This window comes from Pongo pygmaeus, chromosome 9 (assembly GCF_028885625.2).
Source record: "Pongo pygmaeus isolate AG05252 chromosome 9, NHGRI_mPonPyg2-v2.0_pri, whole genome shotgun sequence".
Taxonomy (NCBI): Eukaryota; Metazoa; Chordata; class Mammalia; order Primates; family Hominidae; genus Pongo; species Pongo pygmaeus.
The window spans coordinates 101,338,325-101,356,432 of NC_072382.2; the positions used below are offsets into that span (position 1 = coordinate 101,338,325).

The 18,108-nt window shown below is 35.8% G+C and overlaps 1 protein-coding gene across 1 annotated transcript in view; it reads left to right on the top strand.

Annotated features, from left to right (window-relative positions):
- CNTN5 (contactin 5) overlaps positions 1 to 18,108 on the top strand; it is an 807,282-nt gene that overhangs the window by 254,967 nt on the left and 534,207 nt on the right. The window lies entirely within an intron of this gene.

The following is an 18,108-nucleotide window of genomic DNA, read 5'->3' on the forward strand; positions in this document are numbered from 1 at the left end:
CTTTGTCGTTTTTGGATCTATCGACAAAATAATGCCTGGTTCATTAATAGCAAGACAAACTGGCACCTGTTATTACTAGTCTCTGTCCAGTCTATTTTATATAGATATGCCATTCAGTTTTCTCAACACACATGTGAAGTAGATATTGTTACCACCTTCTATAGAAATGAAAACTCCATGACAGATAAGTATTTTTCACAAGGTCACACTGCTAATAGGTATCATAGCCAATTTTCATTCACATCAGCAATGATTTTAAGACTAGTACACTTAGGCTGCATTTCATTTATGACTGATGAAAGAATAAACATTCAAAGATACATCTTGAAGGAACTAAGATATTGGAAAGATTCTGGGAATGTCAATTATTAGGTTGTGGTGCCAGGTGCAGGCAAACTTATCCTTTGTGATTACACCAATTGGTGCCATGTGGAGCATTGTCTCGTAGTGTTGGCATCTAAATTGTATGTAAGCATGGTGTTAGAACTCGAAAAATGTTTTATTTTCCAAAATACTTACACTTAATATAAGTTTTTAACTTTCTATTACCTTAAGCCTAATATGAAACATATTTTCTGTAGGCATTATTATCTTATGGAGTGGCATTAAGGTAGAAAATCAAGTGATCAGAACTGTGGTCTACTTTTATAGTCGGTATAATTTTCAGCCAACTAGTGTTCTGCCTGTTTGTTCTCTTGTGTCAAATGGAAGTTAAGGTAGACACAATGGTAAATATAAGTATGAATTCAAATCCATGAAAATGATGAAAATAATAAATATTGGGACATAAGATGGAGCCAGCTGTGAGACCAGTTCAAGGTGTCTACTATTAACGCCTGTACACCTACTGTGAACTGGTCCCATTTTGGGTAATTAGCAGACAGAAAGAAAATCTGGTCAGTTACATATTTCACAGTATTTCAGACATTAAAATGGAATCGTTATTCAGTAAAAGCATAACTCTCTGACACTCTGATTAGACAATTTTTTTTTTCTGGAAGATCCTCATTAGGAGTTTATTATTTGATATAATGGCAAGTGACCTGAACATTACTTTTACTGTACCCATAATAATGAGTTTCATCTGTTTCAGTAAAGGCAGATGAAACCCAAACAGAAACAACAAAATGAGAAGGAGTAATTCTCTAAAACTGTGCTCCTCAATCTTTACAGATAAAACCCTTGTTAAAGTAAGAGCCCCCTTTAAAGATCGAGGTAGGGCAAGATAATATCACTTACAAAAAGCTCCCAGGTGATGGTAATGGTGATGGTGCTGGTCTGTGGATGATACTGAGTGACAAGGCTCTAAGCTGGAAACCAATTTAATATAATTTGGTCCTCTGCTAATCTAGTTTAATCCATATTTTAGAGTATATGGAAGAATGGATAATCTGAGTATTTTCCAAATAGTCTTCCATAACTACTGTTTTCTCTTCTGAGCATTTTATAAATCTTAGCTGGATGTGACTTTGAGTTCTTTTTCTCTGACAAGAGTCTGACATATGGCTTTTGTCAGGTAATTCCCTTTAGCCTTAATAGAGAGTAAAGCTGAGGTTGACATGCTCTTATGAAAAATGAGAAAACTAACAGAGCCTGAATAGAAAGTCATCCCACTCCTGTTCAGAGTTAAGCCAAGAAGTACCCCAGACAGAGCAAAGATTTTTATGAAAAATATAAAGACTCACCTTGCAGAGCAATTTGGGGAAGCAATTCTACTTCCGGATATACAACTTGGAGAAACCTTCCCATACAAGTACAAGGAAATAAAACGCATCTTCGCCGCAATATGTTTAAGAGTAAAGGTTGGAAGCAGATGTCCATCAGAGGGGGAATGGTTACGTTGTATTATTTTTATTTAATGGAGAACTAAAACTGTTAAAGTGAATAGAAAGAAAATGGATAGACCTCAAAATAGAGAGTGAACAAGGTAAGTTATGGAGTATTATATATAATATGATATGACTTATGAAAAACAATGGAAAAATAGATCCTATTTATGGATACACATAAGTGGTATAATTTTAAAACATGAAGTTGAGATAGCAATTTGACTGCAGTGCTTACCACTGAGGACAAAGGGAGAATGAGAGCAGGAAATAAGTACCAGGAGAGGAAATATACATTATCTCACCTTAGTGATACTTTATTTCTTGAAAGAAAAAATCTGAAATAAATATAACTCCTGTAGTGACTAGACACTAAAATGTCTCTCAGTAATTCTCACTTCTTGGCATTTACAATGTAATCTCTCACTTTATCTGTTGGCTATGGCTATTAACTTGCTTCTGGAGAATAGATTATAAATAAAGTAATGGGATATGACTCCCAACAATGGGTTACAAAAGCCACTGGCTTCCATCTTGTTTGTCTTTTTTGCTTTCTGGCTTGCTCATATTAATGGAAGTCAGCTCATGCTGAGAGCTGTCCTATTGACAGGCCCACTGGGAGTGGCCTCTGGCCAACAGCCCAAGAGTAAGTGAGGGACTCAGTCCAACACCCCTAAGGAATTTGAATCCTATGAGTAGTCATGTGAGTGAGTTTACACGTGTATCCGTACCTATTGGAACATTGGGATGAGACAGCCTCCCACCTTTTGAAAGACACAGAGCAAGGGTTGAGCCCCACCTGCTTCCCTGACCCACGAAGGCTGTGAGGTAATAAACACATAATCTTTTATCAGGGGACCTGCACCGATAATCACGTAGGTTCTTTTCTATTTTCCTAAGCGTCGGCTGGCTTGAGAAATAAAAGGACAGAGTAAAAAAGAGAGAAATTTTAAAGCTGGGTGTCCGGGGGAGACATCACACATTGGTAGGATCCGTGATGCCCCACAAGCCACAAAAACCAGCAAGTTTTTATTAGGGAGTTTCAAAAGGGGAGGGAGTATACGAATAGGTGTGGGTGACAGACATCAAGTACTTAACAGGGTAAAAGAATATCACAAGGCAAGTGGAGGCAGGGCGAGATCACAGGACCACAGGACCGAGGCGAAATTAAAATTGCTAATGAAGTTTTGGGCACCACTGTCATTGATAACATCTTGGGTTTTGAGATCAACCAGTCTGACCAAAATTTATTAGGTGGGAATTTCCTCTTCCTAATAAGCCTAGGAGCACTATGGGAGACTGGAGTTTATTTCATCCCTGCAGTCTCAACCATAAGAGACAGGTATGCCCCAGGGGGGCCAGTTCAGAGACCTACCCCTAGGTGCGCGTTCTCTTTCTCAGGGATGTTCCATGCTGAGAAAAAGAATTCAGCAATATTTCTCCCATTTGCTTTTGAAAGAAGAGAAATATGGCTCTGTTCTGCCCGGCTCACCAGCGGTCAGAGTTTAAGGTTATTTCTCTTATTCCCTGAACAATTTCTGTTATCCTGTTCTTTTTTCAGGGTGCCCATATTTCATATTGCTCAAACACACGGCTGTACAATTTTTGTAGTTAACGCAATTATTACAGGGTCCTGGAATGATATACATCCTCCTCAACTGACAGGATTTAGAGAGTAAAGTGAAGACAGGCATAGGAAATCACAATGGTATTGACTGGGGAAGTGATAAGTGACCATGAAATCTTTACAATTTATGTTTAGAGATTGCAGTAAAGACAGGCATAAGAAATTACAGAAGTATTAATTTGGGGAACTAATAAATGTCCATAAAATCTTCACAATCCATGTTCTTCTGCCATGGTTTCAGCCTGACTGTCTGTTTGGGGTCCCTGACTTCCCTCAACAATATTTGTTCATTTTCTGGGTTTCCTTTCTACTATTTTTACTATAATTCTATATTTCTGCAGAAAATCATTCTCATAGTTTCATAGCTTTAAAGTTTCCTTTACACGTTTCATCTATTTTAAGTTGCTGTGTCATCTTGTGATCATCTCAGCAGGTTGGTATTCTTTTCTAGGAAGCCAGTTCCTATATTCAGCCCAGATTTGTTTATTCAGGTCTTGATTATTCATTCTTCTTTGTTGTCCTTTATGTTTTCTACAAGGCGTACTTTCTAGTCCTATTTGTTACATAAACAGATGCTGCAGAGAAAATTTGAAAAAAAAAAAAAAAAAGGCAAATGCTGCAATTAGAAGAGATATAATTCCAATCGTCCTACTATTTTAGTTGCTCATAGTTTATATTAAATGTATTCTTTATTCATTACATTAGAAATTGTCAAATATTGAAAACATAAAGGAAATAATAATTTCATGAAAGTGTCTTGTGACTATATATTAACTTTATTAAACTTTAATATTTTTCCAAATTTGTTTCAGTATTTTTTGACATAAAATTTGAGTTGAGTGTTCTTGAGTATTTTGCTTGGATTGTGTCTCACACTTTCTCCACTCTTAGAGGAACCACTATACTTATTTTGTCCTTTACATGCATATATTTATATTTCTATATTTATGAAGCCTATAAAGTATATGCACTGTTCTTTAAAATTTTTATGTCAGTGATACTGTGTATGTCAGTCATGATCCACCTTTTCTGGATCAACATTATATCCTAGAGATTCATGTATCTTGGTATCTTCAGTTCTAAGTTCATTTCATTTTCTGTAAAGCATACCACACTAGGACTCAATTACAGTTTCTTTATTCATTCCCTTTTTGTAAATATTTAGGTTGTTTTAATTTTACACTGTTACATGTCAAATGCATTTTTTCAAGCCTCATTGGTAATTGTATTATATGTATTTTGGGAGTGCAATTTTTATATAAAAGCATTGTAACACTTCCAGATACTGTCAAATTGCTTTCCAAAGTGATTGACACTTCTCCCAACTTTATTGTATGAGTGTTCATATTTCTCCACATTGTCACCAACATAAAATTTTTTGGCAATCTCTTGAGTATAGTATACCATTTTATTGTGGTTTAGTTTGCATTTTCTTGACTAGTGAGGTTGAAATTTCATGTAAATATTGGACATTCTGGTTTTTTCTAATGCATATTTCTTATTCATATATGTTGACTGTTATTTCTGTTAGAATATTTTACTTACATTTAACTGTAGGAAATTTACAAATCAATTGGTCACTAATTGGTTAAATGCATTACAGATATATTTTCTCAGAATGTAACTTATCTTTTTACTTTGTTGGTAGTATCTTTAGTTAAACAGAATTTTTTTATTTTGTGTAATGAAATATAGCAATATTTTCCTTTGTAGTCTGTGCTTTTCATGTCCTAAAAAAAACCCTTTTACCTTAAATTTTTATTTCCTTCCAAATTTAAATTTTGATTTTCGTATTTAGGTGTTTAAACTACACGACATTATTTTTGCATATAATACGAATTACCCAATTTTATTTGTTTTCCATTTTTGGAGTACTATGTATTAACCAATGTCAATGATCTCCACTGATTTGTGAAACCACTCCCTCATATATGTTCAAATATACTTTAAATCCTTCAGTAACATGGTTTAATGTTTTGGAAAATATTTTTCACATCTTTAAGTTTATTCCTAGATCTCATACAGTTTTTGTCTCCTCAAAAATAATAATATAGTAAGAATAGCATAGTGTTTGTTAAGTTGGTATATAGAGCCCTATCAATCTGTTACTGTTGTCTGTTATTTCTGTTAGTTCTTGCTCATATGGCCTTGTCTAACAGTATGTGTTAGATACTATATTTGGAAAAAATTGCTTGTAAAAATAGTTTGTAAAAATTGCTTGTGTGCTTAGGAGGAAAACAGAAAAGGTTTGGTTAAAAGTAGCCAGTATCCTTGCGATAGTTTACTGAGAATGATGATTTCCAATTTCAAAAAACCAAACACCGCATATTCTCACTCATAGGTGGGAATTGAACAATGAGAACACATGGTCACAGGAAGGGGAACATCACACTTCGGGGACTGTTGTGGGGTGGGGGGAGGGGGCAGGGATAGCATTGGGAGATATACCTAATGCTAGATGACGAGTTGGTGGGTGCAGCGCACCAGCATGGCACATGTATACATATGTAACTTACCTGCACGTTGCGCACATGTACCATAGAGCCTAAAGTATAATAATAATAATAATAATAATAAAAGAATAAAAAAATGAAAAAGAAAAAAAAAAAAAGTAGCCAGTATCTGCCAGACTGTTTAATTTCTTTAGGATGTTTTCGCTTTTCCCTTGCTTTCCATTAGATAGATTGTTTTCTATATGTAATTCCTCTCTCGTATCTTTTTTTGCATCATATGCCTATTTCTTTTGTGATTACCATTAACTTAGTCTATAGTGATTATCAGTAATGAAATTAAGAAATTTCTCAAGTATAACGTTATTTGATAATTTTGTTGTTTCAAACATACGTGTGCTTTAGTGTTTTCTCTTTTGCTAATTTTACCTTATTCACAAAAATATGTTTAAAAATCAATGCTTAATTATATTTTCTGTAACATCACTATCTATAGTTATAATTTCTTATAATTTTTCTCTGTGTTCACTTTTTGGATGAAGCATATTTTGTAGTAAAAGGGATATCACTGTGACAAACTATCTTAGTCTTCATCTGTCTGAAAATATCTTTATTTTGCCATTACTCTTGAGTGATAGATGGTTTTGGAAAGTGTAAAATTTCTAGGTTGATAGTTATGTTCCCTTTATACTTCATATATCTGCTGGCCTCTTTTGTAGCTGGCAGGTTTATCAATCTAGTTGTTATTTTCTTTATTAATAGACTGCCCTGTGGAAGTTATTTTTTTCTAATGCTTGACATTTTGTACCTTTACTATGTACTTTCTAAAAGTAAATTTATTTTTGCTTATTCACCCAGCACTTAAGAGACAATTCAAAAGAAAATATAGAAATGTTATAATTTCAAAGAAAATACAACATCTTTCTTTTCAAATGTGCAAAATCCAGCTCTTTATCTGTTTCGTCTCTGCTTCATTTTTACACTTTTTGTGTGTTACACATGCTTACTTAGTTTAAGGAAGTCCATTCCTGCATTTGTATTTTGGAGTATCGTAAGCATATTTATTTTAAAGTCCTGATAGAATTATAAGTGTATTTTATCTGAGATAAGTTCTTATCCCTATTATTGACTTTGGCTTTTTTTTTTGCAACATAGAATTTTTTATCTGTGTTATAATTTTTGGTTTTCTTTGCAAGTACATGTGGAAAGGAAGTATTTTTATTATTTTCCCCCTCTGAACTCTGTGCTTTCCTCTTATTTTTAACCAATTTATGGTCACTGCCATCTTGTCCTTCCAAACTGTAGATAAGAACCAGTTCTCATAATGACACTTTGAGGCGTTCTAGTTCTGTTGGGGATATTGAGATTCAGTCACTTTGCCTGGGAATAGCTTAACTAAGTTCACCGTCAAGAAGCTATATCTGCCTGCTTTCATCTTTGCAAGTCCACACCTTTCAATGTACTGTAGCCTCACATGCTCACAGAAACAGACACACATATGTACACACAAAAGGCATCCAACCTGTTATTATAGGTATCATGACAGAGGTACAGTATTATTTGGTAACATAGAATAGAGGCATCAGATTTAACCTGTGTTGTGTGATCGGGTGAAGCAAAATTGAGGAAGTGATACTGGATCTAAAATATATTGCATGTGTAGAAGTACATTATAGATAAAAGAAATCAAGTGTTCAACGGCAAAGGGGTAAGAGAGAACACCCTTATGTTTAAGGAACTGTACGTTATATGTTATACTTGTAGCAAAGTATGAATGGCTGCAATGAAATTATAAATAGACTTAGGCTTCTTGTTAAGGAGTCTAAAAATTTTGTCTGTGTTAACGGCAAGCCTCCATTAATCAGTGGAATCTTTTTAGCAGCAGTTGCCTGAGAGACCTCTGAGCATGCAGATTTAAAATAATAATAAACTCTCTCTCATGGGAGGAAGGAAGTAAGGGGGGGTCAGAAAGATGCTTTCACATTTATAAAGGAAAAAACTGATAATTATTTCAAGGCAAGCAGTAGTAGCAGAGATAAAGAGAAAATAATAGTTTATCACCGTGTATTCTGCTAGAGTCTCTCCACATAGATGTATTTGGTCAGAGCAGCTGTGTTCATTGATTTTTTGCTTTTTGTTTTGTTTTTTTTGTTTGTTTTAATGTGAGACAGGGCTTCACTCTGTGGCCCAGGCTAGAGTGCAATGGCCTGATCTTGGCTCACTGCAACCTCTGCCTCCAGGGTTCAAGCGATTCTCTAACCTCAGCCTCCCTGGTAGCTGGAACTACAGGCACACACTACCACACTCAGCTAACTTTTGTGTTTTTTGGTAGAGATAGGGTTTCACCCTGTTGTCCAGGCTGGTCTCGAACTCCTGGGCTCAGGCGATCCACCCACCTTGACCTCCCAAAATGCTGGGATTACAGGCATGAGCCACTGTGCCCAGCTCATTCATTGGTTCTTTTTAAGTTTTATTATGTCTAATTGTCTTCTGTTTGTCCTGAAATGTTTTCAGCATTATAACAGCAATAGCCTGAATCCATTATAGAATTCCAACCATGTGGGACTAAATTAAAAGGTAAAATTTAAAACAAGACTAGACTAAATTGTTAGAGTAAATTCCAGAAGAAATATGAGCAGCATATAGTGATAACACATATTTTTGTTAGGTCTGTTTTGGCTCAGAAATATTTTCATAGAGACAAAGTGTATATCTGTAATAACTTACACATAGCTTTGTTTCCAATATTTTAACAAATATTTTTAGAGGCTTATAAACAGATTGGCTCTAAAAAGTAGCTTGAATGGCTCTTTTATACAATTACTTTACCTCTCTATATTGTAATGATAACAATAATCAAAATGCTTTCTGAATGTTTGTGACGCAAATTTTTACGCAGCTCTCTCGACTATTTATCTTTGATCGGTCAATAACATATTTAGAATAGGATTACTACAGTAAACATAAAACATTATCTGTACAAGTTTATTAAACAGAGATGTACTTTTTAAATTTTTTCTGTAGGAGATATTGGCCATCTACTGTATGCAAGCTGTACATTAACTCATCACAAGAGAGTTATTATTTTAATCTCTAAAGTTTTGAAAGCATTTGATAAGTATCATGATCGTATAGCACGTTCACATGTATTATACTTTCTATTTGAAATAGAATAAAATAATAATTATATAGATCTTCAGAGATATGTACAATGATTTTGGTCAAGTACTGAATCAGTAATGTGAATAGCTCATTATAAGAGTAATTTGTGAAAAAAAAAACTTTATGAGCCTTTATATAATAGCTGCTGCTGCTTTGTAAACTAATGATAGCATTCTGTTACAGTATGCCACAGGCTGGGTAATTTAAAATGAACAGAAATGTGTTGGCTCACAGTTCTGGAGGCAGAGAAGTCTGATACAAAGTGCTAGAATCTGGTGGGGACATTCGTGCTGCGTCATCATATGGTGTAGATGGAAGGGCAGAGAGAGTGAGAGCAAGATGGAAGGGCAGAGAGAGTGAGAGCAAGAATGGATAATGCAATTGCAGCAATAATGGCCTAATCACCTCTTAAAGGTCCCACCTCTTAATTGAGTTGTTAATAATTATTCTAAAGTAGTTATTTGAGTACAAAGAGTGACATTTAAGTGATTTAAAAAATTGACCAAGGTTTAAAGTAAAAATTTTCAAGGTAACATAGGTTAATTGAAAGCTCTTATGAGTTAACACCTCAGACACATGCAGGATATATGCTTTCGGGGGACATAGACAAGGATTATTAACCAGAACTGACAATATACCTGTTCCTCCCTCTATAAATATAAACTGGTCCTTGATTTCATCTGTTTTTATTGTTGTTATGATTTTAGTAGGAGTAAACTTAATTAAGTGTTGGATGCATTTCATTCTTCTATTTGTGATGAGATGGTTAGGTTAAGATATTTTATCTTTGCAGAGAGGCAGTCTGGATTAGGAGTGATTCAAATTAGATAGCTCAGACTTTTTTCAGGGGTGGGGAGCATGTTCTTCTGTTTGTCCTGATTCAGAGACTACAATGCTGTTTTTGTTGGGGAAACGGTGGTCCTTAGAGGAAGCAAATTATTTTTCTACTAAGGCTAAGCACATAATTTTGCTCTCTTTAATTCTCTCAATGGTAAACACAATCTGCAGTTTATAAACCCTCTGTGTCTACACAAGCTTTTAAAATTTTTAGCACTGTCTTCTGACAATTGGAGGATTCCTGCATCTACAAATTTGTGGCCTTATGTTGTCAGTACGTTTGGCTAAATTTTATCATGAACATGATTTATTAACAGATTTGACTTGACACATGGGCAATGGCATCCTGACTCAAAGCAGCCCCTTTGGTGACAATTGTCTGTTGTTTCCTCAAAATACTCTTTGCTGATAAATTGTTTTAGAGACGCAAACACAAAATGTGATCTTTAATGAAAATAAGAATTCTATCTCGGAGGGGGAAAGTATATTTTATTTGGATGACACACTTCTAAATAAAATACATCATGTCAGTTTCCCCAATTTAAAAATTGGGACCATATTCTAATAATAACTTTACAATCTTATGACCATTCATCAAAACTTTATGACTTTATTCTGTTATTGTAATCTTAATTTTAGAGCCATTTATTATTTTATACTTACATGCTTTTTCACCAATTTAAGTATATGTGATGTGAGCAAATACCATTTCATAGTCTCCTCTTTATTCTCTTTCAGCACTTACAGCAGTGCAAGGTTACTGGGAGCTTAACAAATATTAAATAAGCAGGAGTCTATTTGAGGACTGCTTCATTCTTCTTGAAATCTGCATTTAGGCTGAATTTCTATACCATGATAGAATATTTACTAAATATTTTTGAACACAATAGTGTATTTTGGATTATAAATGCAAACGAGAAAAGAATAATGTCCACCTTCAACAAGATGACCTATTGGTTTGGCATCCTGTGAATCTTATGTTGGTACAAATGTAATTGAGGTTTCGGACCATGAATTTTAAATCATTATAACTAGGCTCCAATACATCTTTATTAATCAAAATAGGAACCATTACAACCAACACATTTTTGCCAATGAAAAATAAATTTGTTTATTCCTCTAGCATAATAATCCGTGCTTCAGGATTCAACAAACTCTTGGAAAGCATTTTCTGCATCCTCCTGGTTGTGGAAGTGTTTTTCCTGCAAAAAGTTGTTGAGATGCTTAACGAAGCGGTAGTTGGTTGGTGAAGGGTCAGGTGAATATAGAGAATGAGGCAAAATTTCATAGCTCAATTCGTTCAACTTTTGAAGTATTGGTTGTGTGACATGCAGTCCGGGCATTGTGGTGGAGAAGAATTTGGCCCTTTCTGTTGACTAGTGCTGGCTGTTGGTGTTGCAGTTTTCAGTGCAGCTCATCCATTTGCTGAGTATACTTTTCAGACGTAATGGTGTTACCAAGGTTCAGAAAGCTATAGCGGATCCAACTGGCAGCAGACCGCCAGTGACCATGACTTTTTTTTGGTGCAAATTTGGCTTAAGGAAGTGCTTTGCGGCTTCTCTGTTCAACCACTGAGCTGGCCATCATCAGTTGTCATATAAAATCCACTTCTCATTGCATGTCACAATCTGATCAAGAAATGGTTGATTGTTGTTGCGTAGAATAAGAGAATATGACACTTCAAAATATATTTTTTTTTATTTTGAGTCAGCTCATGAGGTACCTACCTACTAGGGTTTTTCACCTTTCCAATTTGCTTCAAATGCTAAATGACTAAAATGGTTGACATTGAATTCTTCAGCAACTTCTCGTGTAGTCAGAAGAGGATCAGCTTTCATGATTGCTCTCATTTGGTCGTTGTCAATTTCCAATGGCCAGCCACTAAGTTCCTTATCTTCAAGTTTCTTGTCTCCTTTGCAGAATTTCTTGAACCACCGCTGTGCTGTACATTCATTAGCAGTTACTGCACAAAATATGTTGCTGATGTTATGAGTTGTCTCCGCTGCTTTATGACCCATTTTGAACTCAAATAAGAAAACTGCTTGAATTTACTTTTTGTCTAACATCATTTCCACAGTCTAAAAAAAAATCAAGTAATAAGTCATTAGCAAAAAAGCAAGAAATGCCCATTAAAATGATATATAACATAACCACATTTAACAATGCACTCCAATATCCAATGGCAAATCCCAGTGAGGCAAAAACTGTAATTACATTGGCATCAGCCTAACACATGGAGTTGGTGCGCTTTGATTGTTATCATAAGTGATAATATTACTGCATCCTCTGACCTCTCTTTTATATCTGTACAAAAGTGACAACCTATTAGACTTTAACCTAATTTATATTGTGTGTACAATGAAATGCTACACTACCCATGAGACATTCATCAATATGCTTGTTAATAAATAATGCTCTTCAATTCTTAGAAATCCTTGAAGGTTTTATAGTTTATACTTGTTTAAGTTTCATAAACTTCATTTCAATGTTGAAAGGCAACTTAAAAGAAGATTTGGACAATTTTTTTAAGAATTCATCTAAGATACATGGTGCAAAAAGTTTTTCTTACCTTGTAACTATTTATGTCATAAAATATAATTTCTAGTTAACACTTCAAAATTTCTTCAAATCATCACATAAAATATACTAATGATCATTAAAAGGGCATTTCTTAAAATTTTATTGGGTGTGATAGGCTGCTATTTCCTTCATATTATATTACTGAGACACTTAGGTTACATTACATGAATAAGCTAGTCACAGACATAAATTAAAGCTAACCAGCAGGCAGAACAGTTGCAGCCTCGCATTAGATGTAATCCCTGAGAAAAATCAGCACAGAAGTCGATGTTTAAAAAGAGGATTTAAGCCTGAAAGGCAGATTTAGAATTGAGGGAGACATGATAATGTTAGGTCATGATCCAATAAAACAATCGAAACAGTGATCCAAAACCAAAAAGCAATCCTTTCTGAGAACCTGGCTGCAGGAGTCTCGGATGATATTTAAAATGTCTTTGAAGGAAGGAAGGAAGGAAATTATAAAGTTAGTATCTGGGTAGCCTATCAGTAAGTGGCAGAAGTTTCAGAAGGAGTTAGAGAGGACCAGACACTAACTTGATCCTAGGACAGGACTCTATAAAGGAAACTATTGTCTCCATAACAAGATAATATACAGACAATCCCTAATTTAAGGTAGTTTGATTTAGAACTTTTTCACTTTGTGATGGTGTGAAAGTGATATGCATTCAGTAGAAACCAAACTCTGAGAACCCATACAACCAATCTGTTTCTTAATTTCAGTAGAGTGTTCAATAAATTACATGAGATGATACAACTATATTATAAAATAATCTTTGTGTTAGATGACTTTGCTTAACTGGAGACTAATGTGAGTGTTCTGAACAACTTGAAGGTAGGCTAGGATAAACTCTGATGTTCAGTATATAAGTTGAATTAAATGCATTTTTGAATTATAATATTTTCAATTTAGGATACGTTTATTGAGGTGCAATCTCATTGTAACCTGAAGCGCATCTGTACTACTGCTCCTAGAAACTCCACTTGGAGATAGGTAGATGGGGCTTCCAGAGTCATAATTTATAGTAGAACTTGATCATCCTGTTCAAGACCCTCTCGTAGAAGACTACTGCCAACACCAGGCTAACTTTAGGCAGCCGTTGTCTCCTGTTTCCTGCTCTAGCTCAGTGATTCCCAGTTGCTGTGTCGCCTCCTTCTTCAATGTGTTTCAGACATTTGTGGGGGTAGTCTCAGTTATTCAAGGATGTAACTTTGACTTAGAGAGTAGAGACCAGGAATTCTAAATGTCCTATAATTGCAAAGCACAGGACTCTTAAGTATCCTGACAGGCATTTTTGTGAGTGCAAATTCTCTTTATAGTTATCTGGTAAAATAATCTGACTGGATATTTCATTACCTATGTGGTATTTTTAAATATAGTGGATATTTAAATGCAAACACTGTATGGATTGCAAGATTACACTTAGTTTTATTCAGAGCTTAACCAGAGGTTGTTGTCCATTTAGAAAACCTACTACCTAACACCAGTGCCTCTCATGACACTTGAGTCACCAATTCTAGACACCTGGATTAGTTTGCGTTTGTAGATGCTGCATTCACGGGGATTTTGTGAACAAAAACCCTTGATTACTTCTTTATGTTGTCTATTATAATTCTGAAAACTTACATATTGAAAACTTACTGAATTAAATATTATTTTAGGCTGGGCACAGTGGCTCATGCCTGTAATTGCAGCACTTTAGGAGGCTAAGGTAGGAAGATTGGTTTAGCCCAGGAGATAGAGGCTGCCGTGAGCCATGATTGTGCCACCCTGGATGACCGAGGAAGACCTTGTTTCAAGAAAAGAAAAAACGAAACCACAATTTTACAGCAAACGATTGAACCTTTATTTGTCCTTTTTAAATCATTTTTAAAAGAATTACCCATAGGTAGTTAGAATATTCATTAATTTTATTTGACAATCACAAAGGCAGATCATAAAATAGTTATGATTTAAAAACTTTGAGAACTGCTAGATGCATGTAAGGTACTTTTTCTCCATTCCATATTGTTTTTCTCAACTTGCTGAGACTAAGATAGATGGGGTTACTACTAAGGGGATACTACTCGGGGATAACAAAAGAGTAAGGGAAAAACAGGAATACATATATATGATTTTATAATTTACAAGTTTAGTTTAAACATCTCTGATTTATGCTACTCTAGATGATTGCCTCCACAGCTAGTTCTTGGCTTGCCTCCATAGTCAAGACCATCTTGCCCTAGCCATTTATTTGATACCTTGTTTTCCTGATGTAAAGCTGAGAGAGAGCTATCCAGAGTAATTCAGGAGTTTCCCTTCTTATATGTCTACCTTCCATGTTTCAGTTAACTGGTTGAAGACCTATTGCTTCCATGATGCAAACTCCTTTCAAAAAGTTTATGTTCCCCTCCAAGGAGACTCTGTCCTTTACCCAGATTATTGAGTCCTACTTTGCTGTATGTGGTTGCCCTGTGGCGGGTAAGATCAGTACCATCACTACCTAAAATTGGCTCAGATGCAGAAACTGATGATGACTCATATGTTCAAAAATGGTATGAAGCGATTTATTCTTCATAACAAGAGGCTTTCTGAGAAGACACATTGGTATGAAAACAGCCTGAGTGAAAAAAGGAATGAATGACTTGGGTTTTTAATTGTGGTTGTGAGGTAGGGTTGGGATGAGGGTTCCTATGTGGGCCAGGGTTTGTGTGATGTAAACTTCTCCACTCGAGTCAAGGCAGGAGGTGCCCAACTTCTGACCTTGCCCAGAGGTGAGGCAATAGGGAAAAGGCAAATAATGTGGCTTGAAAGCTGTCAGCAGTCAAAGAGCTGACATAATGTCAGACTCTTAATTACATGAGTCTATAGTGAATGTCAGTCACTTTAAAATCCAAAACAAGAACCACAGCAACGCCCATACAACATAAATGTGTACATAATAGCACTGGGCCTTCTAGAAGGGTTAACATAGGATCTAGGAATGGAAACATAAGGATGAAAACCCATTTTCAGAATATGGCCATGTGAAGAAGGCTTGGAGGTCAAGAATTAAGTAGAAAGCTAATTTAAAAAACTGGAGCACTCTCACACCAGTTAGAATGGCAATCATTAAAAAGTCAGGAAACAACAGGTGCTAGAGAGGATGTGGAGAAATAGGAACACTTTTACACTGTTGGTGGGACGGTAAACTAGTTCAACCATTGTGGAAGTCAGTGTGGCGATTCCTCAGGGATCTAGAACTAGAAATAACATTTGACCCAGCCATCCCATTACTGGGTATATACCCAAAGGACTATAAATCATGCTGCTATAAAGACATGCACACGTATGTTTATTGCAGCACTATTCACAACAGCAAAGACTTGGAACCAACCCAAATGTCCAAAAATGATAGACTGGATTAAGAAAATGTGGCACATATACACCATGGAATACTATGCAGACATAAAAAATGATGAGTTCATGTCCTTTATAGGGACATGGATGAAATTGGAAATCATCATTCTCAGTAAACTATCGCAAGGACAAAAAACCAAACACCGCATGTTCTCACTCATAGATGGGAATTGAACAATGAGAATACATGGACACAGGAAGGGGAACATCACACTCTGGGGACTGTTGTGGGGTGGGGGCAGGGGAGGGATAGCATTAGGAGATATACCTAATGCTAAATGGGGAGTTAATGGGTGCAGCACACCAGCATGGCACATGTATACGTATGTAACTAGTGTGCACATTGTGCACATGTACCCTAAAACTTAAAGTATAATAATAATAAAAAAAAGAAAAAAAAGAAACTGGAGCACTATAACTGGCCAAGCTAAATATATGGTTGGCTGGTTAAATACCTCCTGTCATAGGCCCTAGGCCTGGAAATATATGCTAGCTAAGTAGTAAGCAATCAAGTGGTCTGAACTAGAGAAGATGGCTTATCAGCAAGACTATGCAATCTAATTGTTACAGGAAAGAGGTCCGGAATACAGACCCCAAGAGAGCATTCTTGGATCTTATGCAAGAAAGAATTTAGGGCAAGTCTGTAAAGTGAAAGCAAGTTTATTGAGAAACTAAAGAAATAAAAGAATGGCTACTCCATAGACAGATAGCCCCAAGGGCTGCTGGTTACCCATTTTTATGGTTATTCCTTGATTATATGCTAAACAAAGGATGGTTTGTTTATGCCTCCCCTTGTTTTTTTTTTTTAATTTTTCTTTTTTTAATTATACTTTAAGTTCTAGGGTATATGTGCACAACGTGCAGGTTTGTTACATATGTATACGTGTGTCATGTTGGTGTGCTGCACCCATTAACTCATCACTTACATTAGGTATATCTCCTAATGCTATCCCTTCCCCCTCCCCCAACCCCCGACAGGCCCTGGTGTGTGATGTTCCCCACCCTGGGTCGAAGTGTTCTCATTCTTCAATTCCTACCTATGAATGAGAACATTCGGTGTTTGGTTGTCTGTCCTTGCAATAGTTTGCTGAGAATGATGGTTTCCAGCTTCATCCATGTCCCTACAAAGGACATAAACTCATCCTTTTTTATGGCTGCATGGTATTCCATGGTGTATATGTGCCACATTTTCTTAATCCAGTCTATCATTGATGGACATTTGGGTTGGTTCCAAGTCTTTGCTATTGTGAATAGTGCCGCAATAAACATACGTGTGCATGAGTCTTTATAGCAGCATGATTTATAGTCCTTTGGGTATATACCCAGTAATGGGATGGCTGGGTCAAGTGGTATTTCTAGTTCTAGATCCTTGAGGAATCGCCACACTGACTTGCACAATGGTTGAACTAGTTTACAATCTCACCAACAGTGTAAAAGCATTCCTATTTCTCCACATCCTCTCCAGCACCTGTTGTTTCCTAACTTTTTAATGATCGCCATTCTAACTGGTGTGAGATGGTATTGCATTGTGGTTCATGAGTCTCCTTTTTAGACCATATAGGGTAAATTCCTGACTTTGCCATGGCATTTGTAAACTGTCATGGTGCTGGTGGGAGTGTAGCAGTGAGGATGACCAGAGGTCACTCTCGTGGCTGTTTTTGTTTTGGTAGATTTTGGTTGGCTGCTTTACTTTAGCCTGTTTTATCAGCAAGGTCTTTATGACTTGTATCTTGTGCTTACCTCCTGTCTTATTTGTGACTGAGAATGCCTTAACCATCTGGGAATGCAGCTCAGTAGGTCTCAGCCTCATTTTTCCCAGCCCCTATTCATGATGGAGTTGCTCTGTTTCAAATGCTTCTGACATAATGATGATATACGGTTCAATGAACTTTGTTTCCTAATGAAATTACATCTTCTTTAATAGTTTAAAATGATTTTATTTTAATACAATATTAGCCAACATCAGAGACTCTGGACACTATAACAAATTACTTCTTAACACAATAACATGTTTCTTTTGTATTTACATCACATTCTGCTTAGTTGTTCAATGACGTGCTCTCCATATAGAAAGTTTTGGAACCACTTTCAGTTGATCTAATACCTTTGATATCTATTAAAGCCTTATTGGCATCTTCTGCTCCTTTACCTTTAGAAAACTGACAAATAAGAGAGGATAAAAGATTGTGCATGATTTTTTTTTGTATCTAGTCCTGTATTTTACATACATTTCAGTCTAGAACTAAGTCA